A 12,173-nucleotide genomic window follows, 5' to 3' on the forward strand; every position below is an offset into this window, starting at 1 on the left:
ATAAAATTGCTAAAAAATAAAGAATTCCATTCCCTGGTGTTCAAGAGTTCTCTAATTTAACCAGAGAAAGTTTTTTCTTTTAATGTGATAAAATAAATATAACAGAAACTCCATCATTTGAACTATTTTTAAAGACACGATTCAGTGGCATTGACTACATTAACGTTGTTATAAAACCATCACCACCATCCATTTCAGAACTTTTTCATTTTCCCAAACTGAAACCCATTAAACAATAACTTCCGATTAACTCCTTCCCCCAGCCCCTGACAACCACCATTCTACCCTGTCTTTATGAATTTAACTACTCTAAGTACTCCGTATACATAATCATGCAATACTTACCCTTTTGTGGCTGGCTTATTTCATTTAGCATAATGTCTTTGAGGTTTATCCATGTTGTAATATGTGTCAGAATTGCATTCCTTTTTAAAATTGAATAATATGCTGTTTATATGTATGCTATGTTTTGTCCATTCATTTGTGGATGGGCATTTGGGTTGTTTCTACCTTTCAGCTGCTGTGAATAATGCTGCTACGAGTATTGCTGTACAAGCATCTGAGTTCTTGCTTTCAGGTTTTTTGGGCATATACCTAGAAGTGGAATTGCTGGATCATATGATACAGAGAAAGTTTTAAAACTCAGCATCTGATAGGAGCCAGGTGAAAAAGAATTCAGTGAATCTAGCTTAGTAAAGAAACGCATCCTGTGAGCGGTGGGCCTCAATAACGGGAGAAGAAAGAACGCCTCTTCCAGAGTGGCAGCCACCTCTCAGCATTGCCAGATCTTCTGGTTTTATTTTGTTTTGTTTTGTCTTTTTCAAAGGAAGACAGAATTTGGATTCATAAGTGAAATTGCTGACTCAAATATTTTTTTAATTCCCTGTAGGCTTAGTACATCTGAGGGCCAGATTCAGCCCAAGGATAATTTATTTGCAGCCTCTGCTTTACAATATTTTGAAGTTCAGCTTTCATTACAGGCAAAATATGGGTTTACAACCAGACAGATGTGGGGTGAATACAGCTCCACAACTTTCTAGCTGTTTGACTTTGGGCAAATTTGACCATTTTTTAGATACTCAGTTCCTTTGATTATAAAATAAATAGAAATACACTTGCTTGCAAAATCGTTGTGAAATTTAAATGAAATAATATATGTAAGCTGCCTACCACAAAGTCAGCCTGCATTTCTCTCGGTCTGTCTTTCCTTTCTCTCCCTCATTTTTCCACTCTCTGCTTCTGTCTATCTTCAGGTAAAGTTTTATACTATCTTGTTTAAAGTATTTTGTTATAAAAGTCTTTACTTATTCCATAAATTTGAGTACTTTTAACTTTTGCTTAAAATTTGCTGATTATCCAACATTGGAGGAGGCTGTTGTTTAGTTTTTATAATCATTGTGTCTTTCATGATTCTTTAAACAGCCTTTCCCCAGCAATAGGAGGATCTGAGCAGTTAAGAGAAATGAATGAGCTTTTCTAAATCACTAAAAAAGCTAAAGAAAAAAACCAACAGCAGCCAGGCAAGGTGGCTCACGCCTGTAATCCCAGCACTTTGGGAGGCTGAGAAAGGTGGATCACAAGGTCAGGAGTTCAAGACCAGCCTGGCCAAGATGGTGAAACCCCATCTCTACTGAAAATACAAAAAAAAATTAGCCAGGTACAATGGCAGGTGCCTGTAATCCCAGCTACTCTGGAGGCTGAGGCAGAGAATTGCTTGAACCCGGGAGGTGGAAGTTGCAGTGAGCAGAGATCATGCCACTGCACTCCAGCCTGGGTTACAGAGCAAGACTCCATCCCCCACCAAAAAAGAAAGAGAAAACCCAACAGCTTTGATATGACAAGGACAATACCTTTTTTCCCTAATAATTAAATTCTTAAATCCGACTTTTCACAGTTTCTTGAAATAAAAATGCCAAAAACACTCCCCTATTTGGGGGTTTTTTTCTGGCTTATAGTAACCATATACATATAATGATGGCCAGACATAATTCTGAGAGTTTGATTGGTTAACAGCCATTAAAACCAGATTGCTAGCATATGCTTTGAGTTCTGAACCTTAGCATTTCCGAACAATCACTTATTTTCTAAAATAAGTAAATCTAGTCTATTGATGTAAAGTGACCATATAGAAGAATATTTAAATACCTACTCATATTTGCAAAAGAGCAGCATTCTTTTTTCAACTGTTTTTCTTTTCTGCTCTTGGTGTGGTAAAGTTAAATTCTGGGAAATGGTTTACTAAAGGGAAGTTTAACCACAGATGTTTGTAATTCCAGCTTAAGTTTCCCATCAAAGCCTTAATGAAATTCAGCTGCCAGCAGTTCAGCCCTGAATCTGAGTCTTTTTATCATGAGAACTTGGGGGAAAAAACATTCTGAAGTTGAATGATAGTGGGAAAATTTCCATATTCAACCCAAATCTTCCCCATAAAGAAAAAAATATATAAACAAATTCTGTTAAAAACGGGAGGAGAGATGGGTGGATATAATTTAAGTAATATGCAAAATGACCTTCTTTTCATTCCCAGGACTTTCTTAGTTTTTATGTTGCATTTTGGTGGAGGCTAGAGATCTGTGTTTACCTAAATGGAGTGAAATCTACACATGTTTTACTTCATGAGAACTAATGAGTTAGAGAAATCCCGTAACCTTAACAGCTGCATTAGTACAAGTCTTTTGCAGACTAGACCAGTAATCCAGGCTGTACTCTATGGCTAAAAGGGTCCCTGAGCATGATGCAGACTTTGCATATTAATATTTATTTTGAAATTATGCCATTTTGGAGTGGCATCATTGCTTCAAAGGAAATCAAGGACTCTAGGGATCAAAGATACCGTCACTAAAACTTGCCTCACACACATGACTATTACATGGAATACTGTTGTCTACGTGCAAAGTAAATTGCAACATGGCATACTGAACTAAGCAGCACTAGAAAGCCAAATGTCAGTCCAAAGAAACACGTGACATAGGCACCAGCAGAAGGGAAGAGAAATGTCCAGTGAGCTTCAGCCTCTGGGATGGTAGGGCTATAGAACCCTCTAGAATCACAGCATAGAGCCACAGCACAAATTCAGGGTCTGGGGCTGAAAACCCCGGCAAGCCTCTTCTTCTACAGCAGAGGTAGTCCACGGTGTCTTTCAAGCTTCATGTTTACGTGTGTGTGTTTCCCTTTGATGAACAGTGATACAATTTGACAAGCCAAAGGTGTTACCTAAGTGTTACCTCTTTTCCTGCTGATCTGTCCTGAGTCCTAGGTGGTTCTGTCAACCCCCAGGTCACAGATGAAGTGCTAAACACCTGCTCTTTGGAGATTAAACAGTCTGAATATCTGAAGATGGGCTGCAGTTTCATTGTAGTACATGAATAATTGCCTTATTTTATATTGTTATCTGCCATCGTTAATGCCAATAGACACCCTGAAATTCCATCCATAAGAGACCTGATGCCTCTGCTGCAGCACAAAATTTAGCATAAAGGAGATCTGTTTGAATGTAGTAGAGTCAGTGGGTGGTTATTACTGGACACATAAATCTATTATACCTTGCAGCATGAGCCATGAAATCAAAGGAATCATAGGACGTCAGATTTAGAAAGGAAGTTTAGAAATTCAACTCTCTCATTTTGTAGATGAGAAAACTAAACTGAGAAGAGAGGGGAGGTGGGGTGCTTGCCCAGGGACACAAAGCCCATTAGCAGTAGTACGATCATCATAGGATGAACCCCAAAATTGGAGTTCAGCCTGGGAGGCCACATGGGTTCTTGGCTTCACACAGGGAGGAATTCAAGAGTCAGCCGACAGAGTAAAGTGAAAGCAAGTTCATTATGAAAATAAAGGAATAAAGAGGTGCCTACTCTATAGACAAGCAGTCCTGAGGGCTGTTGGTTGGCTATTTTTGTGGTTATTATTTGATCATATGCTAGACAAGGGATGGATTATTTATGAGTTTTCCAGGAAAGGGATGGGGAATTCTCAGAACCCTGAGTTTCTCCCCCTTTCAAACCTTATAGGGTAACTTCCAGACGTTTCGTAGCATATGTAAACTGTCATGGCGCAGGTGGGAGTTTCTTTTGGTATGCTAATTATTATAATTAGCATATAACGAGCAGTAAGGAAGACCAGATGTGTCTTTTAGTACCATCTTCGTTTTGGCAGGGTTTGGCTGACTTCTTCACTGCATGCTGTTTTATCAGCGGGGTCTTTGTGACCTGTCATCTTGTGAAACCAGTCCTGCTGAACTTGTAGCTCACAAAGAACTGTGTCTTCTGACTTTTTGCCTTACGTTCTTTCCAATTGTTTTAATGGACTAAATCATCCTAGCTTTTTTTTTTTTTTTTTTTTTTTTTTGAGCGGAGTCTCACTCTGTTGCCCAGGCTGGAGAGCAGTGGCACGATCGTGGCTCACTGTAACCCTCCTCCCGGGTTCAAGTGATTTTCCTTCCTCAGCCTCCTGAATAGCTGGGATTATAGGTGCCCACCACCATGTCCAGCTAATTTTTGTATTTTTAGTAGAGACAGGATTTCACCATGTTGGCCAGGCTGATCTGAAATTCCTGACCTCAGGCAGTCCACCCACCTGGGCCTCCAAAGTGCTGGGATTACAGACGTGAGCCACCACATCCAGCTTCATCCTAGCTTTGGAACTACTGATTATTACCTGAGCACATCTAGATATCTTACAAAAGATATCTGCTGCTAACATATTATTATTCTTTTACTCTTTATTATTTGTGTTTATCCTTAAGTTGAGTCATCAGTAGGAGATTCTCCTGGAGCTGAGTAGAGCTAGACTATGAATCTGTAACTAACTTCTGATTCTTGGCTCCATCACTAACAACCAGATCACCCTTGCCAGGTAAAGAAACCTGGTCAATCCCTCTACCTGCTGAGGCCTCAGTTTCTATACTAAAAAAATTAAAAATGATTACATCTAGTAATGAAATTCTATAATTGTCTAATAAATAGATAAAAATTTATGCCAGTTAAAGGGAAACTGCCTTAAGATACTGAATCACACAGTCATAGCTGTTGCCCTAGTTAGAACCCCAAGATTTTAAGAGTCCAGAGCCTGAAGAAAACACGGGGTCCTAGTTTGTGAAAGCAGGTGGGGAGGGGTGGTTCCTAACAACTCCAGATGTGGGGCTGGGGTTGATCCCCAGCACAGGTTACCAACCCAGCCACAGACATGAGCCTCTCCAAGGTGACACAACAACGAGGCTTCCCAGACAGCCTAAGCGTGTCTCAGTGTAGTCAATAAATATTCATGGGTCTCCCATGCCAAGGTCCAAGGGTGCTCTCCCTACTCTATCTGGACCCTCCAGAATGATCCTAAACCTGTCCCCAATCCAGAGAGACAGAAAAGTATACAATGGAAGAGATCAGGGACTGGAGACCTACTGAGCAGAGACTCAGGTCAACACATAACAGTTCAGTGCCAAGTGGCAGAGAGTCCAGAGAGGAGAAGGCGTGTTTACTCAATGAGAAAGGAAGGGAAAGCCAGTGACAGATTATCAATCATTATAAACATCAACATGAAATACGTTATATTAAACATAGTACAGCTGTCTGCTAAATCTTAATGACAATGTAAAGAAGAATCCTGCTCTAGATTGGGCAGAATACAACATTTGGAAGCAAGTATGTCCAAGGAACTGTCTAGAAGGCAGACTTGGTGTATGAGGGGATGTGCTCTGGTGTCTAAATGCCCGGATTATTGCTGGCTTATGGGGCAGGGGGATCTAAAGCATTGTTACTAAAAGTGTGGTCCAAAGATTGCAGCATCAGCATCACCTGGGAATGTGTTAGAGATGCAGAATCTCAGGTTCCACCCCAGAATCAGAAGCTGCGTTTTCACCACGTCCCCAGGCTGTTCATCTGCGCATTAAAATATGAGAAATGTTAGGCTCTCAAATACAGGTGGGCTTAAATTTTGAATGGAATTACGGAAAATTGAGAATACAGAAAATGTTAAAAATTTTTTTGAGACAGTTATGGAGGGAGACCCAAAAAAACGTAAATTATGGCTAAGTCTAGTAAGGGGTATGCTACCTGAAGAAACGTACTTCAGAATAAAAGCAAACTGCTGCTTTGAGGCATCTGAAGGAAGCTGATAAAGTCAAGTCACTTCCTGAAACCATGGCACATACATACTGGGTGCTCCGAATGTATTTTTTGAGAAGAGACATGAAATGACACGGCAGATTTTCTACACCCACCTAAGTCTTCTCCGCACCCATAGCCCAGATATCAAAACACTGAAGACTCTGTGTCCTTGAAGAAAGTAGAGCAGAGGCAGAGGAAGAATTTACTTGGGGCATCTGCTCAAAAATAGGATGTTGCTCACACTTTTCAGGAAATAGTGGGATTGTGATGTTTTTCTTGGTAACAAGGGAGTCATTCTGATTCAGAATGTCTCTTCAGAGAGTGAGGAGTGCAGTCTGCATCCAGACTAGAAAGACAAGAGACAGGGGAGAGACCTAGTTCCCCAAAATGAAAATTGTCAATTGCTATTCCTCCAGCTAGTCCTTTTCTAGGGGGATTGAAATCTGCAGGAAAGTGCTTTTGAGTCAGGTCTCTGTCTCCTTCTGTATCAGAGCAGATGTCCCCATTCTCCTAGCAGGCTCCAGGTATTCTTGATGCAGCCTTTTACCTTTAATTACTAAGCACTTGATTAGTACTTGCTGTGTTGCAAGTACTGTTCTAAGCACTTATGTGTATTATGAATTTAGTTATTCCTTATAACAACCTCATGAGGAAGGCATTAATACTAGCCCCATTTTACTGATGACAAAATAAACCAGATAGCAGTTAAGTAACTCATGGTCATAGCTAGGAAATCTGACCCTAAGCTTGTAACCTTCACATTATAATGACCCTCTAACATCTGTGTCTAATTCTCAGAGTGCCTTAGCAATATCCCAGCTGACAAAGGTTATCCTTACTACCACAGTAGTCTTAGCAGTTGACAAGTCTGTAAAGAAGATTTAAATTAGTGGTATGTGTAGTCTTTGGCCTTGTTTTTAAGTTATAGAGTAAACTAAGTATCATCTCAGTAACAATAGGGAGTTCTTTCCTTAAACATAAGAGGAGTAAAAGTTGGTGAAACTTCTGAATGTGTATATATTAAGTAACTCCAACTACGCTGAGCACTGGTTTTTCAGTGGAGTCCTGAGTCTACTCTGTGGACTTATAACTTAAAAGATCTTGAGGCCAGGCATGGTGGCTCATGCCTATAATCCAGCACTTTGGGAGGCTGAGGCAGGAGGATCACAAGGTCAAGAGATCGAGACCAGACCATCCTAGCCAACATGATGAAATCCCATCTCTACTAAAAATACAAAAATTAGGTGGATGTGGTGGCATGGGCCTGTAGTACCATCTACTCAGGAGGCTGAGGCAGGAGAATTGGTTGAACCCAGGAGATGGAGGTTGCAGTGGGCCGAGATTGTACTACTGCACTCCAGCCTGGTGACAGAACAAGACTCTATCTCAAAAAAAAAAAAAAGTCTTGAAAAGGATATGGAAGGAGCTGACATGGTCATAAAAACATGACCTCAGTTCCAAAAAAAAAAAAAAAAACCTAAAAATTGAGCTTTAATATGATCCAGCAATTCCACTGCTGGGTATATACCCGAAAGAAAGAAATCAGTATATAGAAGTGATATCTGCACTCCCATATTTGTTGCAGCACTGTTTACAATAGCAAAGATTTGGAAGCAACCTAAGTGTCCATCAACAGATGAATGGATTTAAAAAATGTGGTACATATACACAATAGAGTACTAGTCAGCCTTAAAAAGAATGAGATCCAGCCATTTGCAAAAACATGGATGGAACTGGAGATCATTATGTTAAGTTAAATAAGCCAGGCACAGAAAGACAAATGTCACATGTTCTCACCCATTTGTGGGATCTAAAAATAAAGTCAATTGAACTGATGGACATAGAGAATAGAAGGATGGTTACCAGGAGCTGGGAAGCGTAGTAGGGGGGTTGGTGGAGAGGTGGGAATTGCTAATGGGCACAGAAAAAAAAGAAAGAATGAGTAAGACCTAATATTTGATAGCACAATGGGATGACTATAGCCAGTAATAATTTAATTGTACATTTTAAAATAACTTAATATAATTGGGTTGTTTGTAACTCAAAGGATAAATGCTTGAGGGGATGGATATCCCATTCTCTATGGTGTGCTGATTTCCCATTGCATGCCTGTATCAAAACATCTCATGTGCCCCATAAATACATACAACTACTATTTACCCACAAAATTTAAAAAATAATAAAAAGATTAAAAATAATTAAACAGAAAAACATGACCTCAGGGGAAATGATTAGACAAAGTTATGTCAATAGGGAAAACTAATGAAGGTTTTAAAATAGTTTACCTTTTAAAATATTTCTCTACAAATGACCGTAGAAAAGGAAAGGAAATTTAACAACGAAAAGGATTCAAAAGCCAGATTTATAAGAAATATAGGCTGTTAACTCCTTTAAGAGCTATATAAAAGAATTTGTCTGAAATAAGTGAGTTATTCATTCAACACCAAAGGATTAAGAGTGCTGAAAGATCCCATTCAAGGCACCAGTGATTTGTCTGGGAACAGACCCAGTCTTCAACCATTCTGAACTAAGAGAAGAACTGAAGCAGTAGTCACCTGTGAAGTGCATTGTAACCTGAATGGGGGAATGTGTGAGAATAATGTTCTCCCAAATTTTCATGCACAGGGATCTCTTTACTATTTCTCCTCCTCCTCTAACCTCATGTTTTAAAATGTTTTATCTTCTGTATTAGTCTGCAGGGGCTGCCATAACAAAGTACCCCAGATTGGATGGTTAAACAATAGAAATATATTTTCTTACAGTTCTGGAGGCTAAAAGTCCAAGAGCAAGGTGCTGTCAAGGTCAGTTTCAGGTGAGGGCTCTCTTCATGATTTGTAGATGGCCACATTCTCACTGTGTCCTCACATGGCCTTTCTTATGTGTATATGCAGAGGGAGAGAGGTCTCTGGTATCGCTTCCTCATCTTATAAAATAAGCTTCAGGTGCTCCTTCTAAAATGTCGTTTAATCTTTTCTCTCTCTCTCTCCCTTTTTTGAGACGGAGTCCTGCTCTGTTGCCTGGACTGAAATGCAGTGGTGTAATCTCAGCTCGCTGCAACCTCCGCCTCCTGGGTTCAAGCGATTTTTGTGCCTCAGCCTCCCAAGTAGCCGGGACTACAGGTGGCTCCCACCACACCCAGCTAATTTTTGTATTTTAGTAGAGATAGGGTTTCACAATGTTGGCCAGGCTGGTCTCAAACTCCTGACCTCAAGTGATCCACTCGCCTCAGCCTCTCAGAGTGGTGGGATTACAGGTATGAGCCACCGTGCCCAGCCCATTTAATCTTTATTACCTCTTTATAGGCACTATCTCCAAATACAAACACATTGGAGATTAGGTTTCAACATGAATTTTGAGGGGACACAATTCAGTTCATCACAGCTACCAAGTGAAAAGTATTAAGTAGTAACTCATTTCCTAACGAGGCAAAGGAATTTATAACCACAAAAGAGAGCTTCTGAGAAAATAAGATAATGAGTGTAATTACCCTGTTTTGACTTTAAGCAAAAGCCAAATTTAGCATTTTATTTTAATTGTACATTTTTAATAACTATATCACCATTACTTTTATTTTTATTTATTTTTTTAGACAAAGTCTCACCATGTCACCCAGGCTGAAGTGCAATAGTATAGTGATCTCAGATCACTGTAACCTCTGCCTCCCGAGTTCAAGCGATTCTCCTGCCTCAGCCTCCCAAGCAGCTAGGATTACAGGTTCCCACCAGGCCTGGCTAATTTTTGTATTTTTAGTAGAGGCAGGGTTTCACCATGTTGGCAAGGCTGGTCTGGAACTCCTGACCTCAAGTGATCCACCTGACTCGGCCTCCCAAAGTGTTGAGATTACAGGCATGAGCCACAGTACCTGGCACACATTTAATTCAATATTTTGAAATATGAAAAACAGTATGTCAGGTTCTATACTGCCACATTGTATTCCTCAGATGTCCAGAGATACTTGATTGATCCATATCAATATCTTTTCTCTTTTTTTTAGCAGAAAGGTGTCCACTACCTTAGCAAGTGCCATGTATCCTACAAAGACGAATAAAACAGAGATGAGGCCGGGCGCGGTGGCTCACGCCTGTAATCCCAGCACTTTGGGAGGCCGAGGTGGGTGGATCACGAGGTCAAGAGATCGAGACCATCCTGGTCAACATGGTGAAACCCCATCTCTACTAAAAATACAAAAAAGTAGCTGGGCATGGTGGCGTGTGCCTGTAATCCCAGCTACTCAGGAGGCTGAGGCAGGAGAATTGCCTGAACCCAGGAGGCGAAGGTTGCGGTGAGCCGAGATCGCGCCATTGCACTCCAGCCTGGATAACAAGAGCGAAACTCCGTCTCAAAAAAAAAAAAAAAAAAAAAACCACAGAGATGAAACAAGTACACTAATAATGCAATACAACTTATTTCTTATGTTACAAAAACTCTTGGAGGATTTAGAAGGAACATTCACTCCCGGTGGAACATTCCCAGGTGACTTCAAGGGCAAGGTGGCATTTGAGTTGAATCTTTCAGATTGAGGAAAAGAATACAAGCTGAGGGGACAGGATGAGTAAATAAAAACAAAGACGCAGGGTTTCTTCTAGGAAAGGAAGTAGTCCCAGTTGGTTGGGCTGAACAACAGGGAGCCATCAAAGCTTTCAGATCAGAAGAAAGAGAAACACAGTGAGAATCGTGATTTGTCAACATTCATCTGGAAACAGGCTCCTGGCTAGATTGGGCAATGGGCGGCAGAGAGCCTGGAATCAGGGTAACCTATGTCGTGCATTGGTAACCGTCCAGGAGAGGCTAAGGAGGCCTGGATTTGGATGCTGGCTGTGGTCTGGAATGGAGAGAACAGACGCTGGGATCATTGCCAAGGTTCTATCAAGGTGGTTTGTCATATGTTTGAAGAGTAAGGATGAGGGAGAAGTTAAAGGTCCTGCTGATGTTTGTAGAAACGTATTAAATCATGGGAGAGAAGTCTCTGCAGAGATCTTTTAACATAAAACCTACTAAATCAGTGGCGTTCAGACTGAGGCTCCATGGAAATGCCTGAGGGTACAAGGCATCCGAAGCAGCAGGAGGTGGCTCCCTACCTCCTTCAATCAACGCAGCTTCTTTTTTATCTGTTTTATAGATGAATTTCACATGAAATTTTACTGATTTTTTGAAAAGGGCTTCTCTGCTCTAAAACATTTGAGAACCACTATGCTGGGGCCTCCCAAGTTGATATTCTAAATCGAAACAAGTCTCCAAAATGTTACTCAAAATCTTATTCAAATCAGTGCCTCCTAGGCAGTTTCCCAGCTGCACACATGCCTGCCTCAGGCCAGTACATGTCGCTGGTTGCATTGAGCAGCTGATGTTCAGAGCACCCCGTAATAGCTCCAAACATGAGCTAGAAATCTTTAAACAATTGGTGCTCTCCTGAGAGATATTTTTATGCTTCCTGTTCCTTGTCTGATGATATTTTTGGCCCTTCGCAAGGAAGTTAGGAAATTCCACTTTTGTCTCGGTCATTACCTGGGAGTACTGAGGACAACAAAGAACTTCTGAGAGAGGATAGGGTGGTAGTAGGTAGACCAGATACGCACTACATTTTGATCTGCATAGAAATGACCAAATGTTTGTTCAATTTTTATTCTTCTAAACCAATTATTCCATCGCAATGCATGTCATCTTATTCTGAAACATAAACCAGTTTCTTACCTGCACCCTGAGCTAAAAAGATAGCTCTCAAGTCTTACTTTCTCCTTCCTTGATACAGTATTTTACCCCCTTTGTGGTCCAGAAGCTGTTCCCAATGATCTCCAAAGGGCAAAGTACTTCCATGATGAACATTTTGTCTATGAAAGTCAAGAAAATAGGCATCAAAAATTTTGGTTTTCATGCAAATTAAAACAGCGGCAACCTAAGCATTTCATAGTGTCATGAAGGCAAACTACAGGTTTTTAAATTTGCTTTATAACATATCTGCAGTATACCCAGGAAGAACTGATGCTCAATGAATTACAAAAGCTTCTTATACCTCTTTTTACCCATAGCTTGAAGAGTTCAGCTTTTAAAAAGCTGTTGATACTGAACAAGTGT

At 40.5% G+C, this 12,173-nt stretch overlaps 1 protein-coding gene and 1 long non-coding RNA gene across 4 annotated transcripts in view; one reads left to right on the plus strand and one right to left on the minus strand.

Annotated features, from left to right (window-relative positions):
* LOC105707467 (uncharacterized) overlaps positions 1-12,107 on the minus strand; it is a 69,833-nt gene extending 57,726 nt beyond the window's left edge. The window contains exons 1-2 of the long non-coding RNA XR_001105079.2: positions 12,068-12,107; positions 11,793-11,929 (exon numbers count right to left, since the gene is read on the minus strand). This is a non-coding gene — a long non-coding RNA (uncharacterized LOC105707467). The remainder of the gene's footprint in view (positions 1-11,792; positions 11,930-12,067) is intronic.
* LAMA4 (laminin subunit alpha 4) overlaps positions 1-12,173 on the plus strand; it is a 151,472-nt gene that overhangs the window by 5,666 nt on the left and 133,633 nt on the right. The window lies entirely within an intron of this gene.

The sequence above is a fragment of the Aotus nancymaae genome, unplaced genomic scaffold, assembly GCF_030222135.1.
Source record: "Aotus nancymaae isolate 86718 unplaced genomic scaffold, 86718_ANA_hifiasm-v0.15.2.pri h1tg000040l, whole genome shotgun sequence".
Classification (NCBI taxonomy): domain Eukaryota; kingdom Metazoa; phylum Chordata; class Mammalia; order Primates; family Aotidae; genus Aotus; species Aotus nancymaae.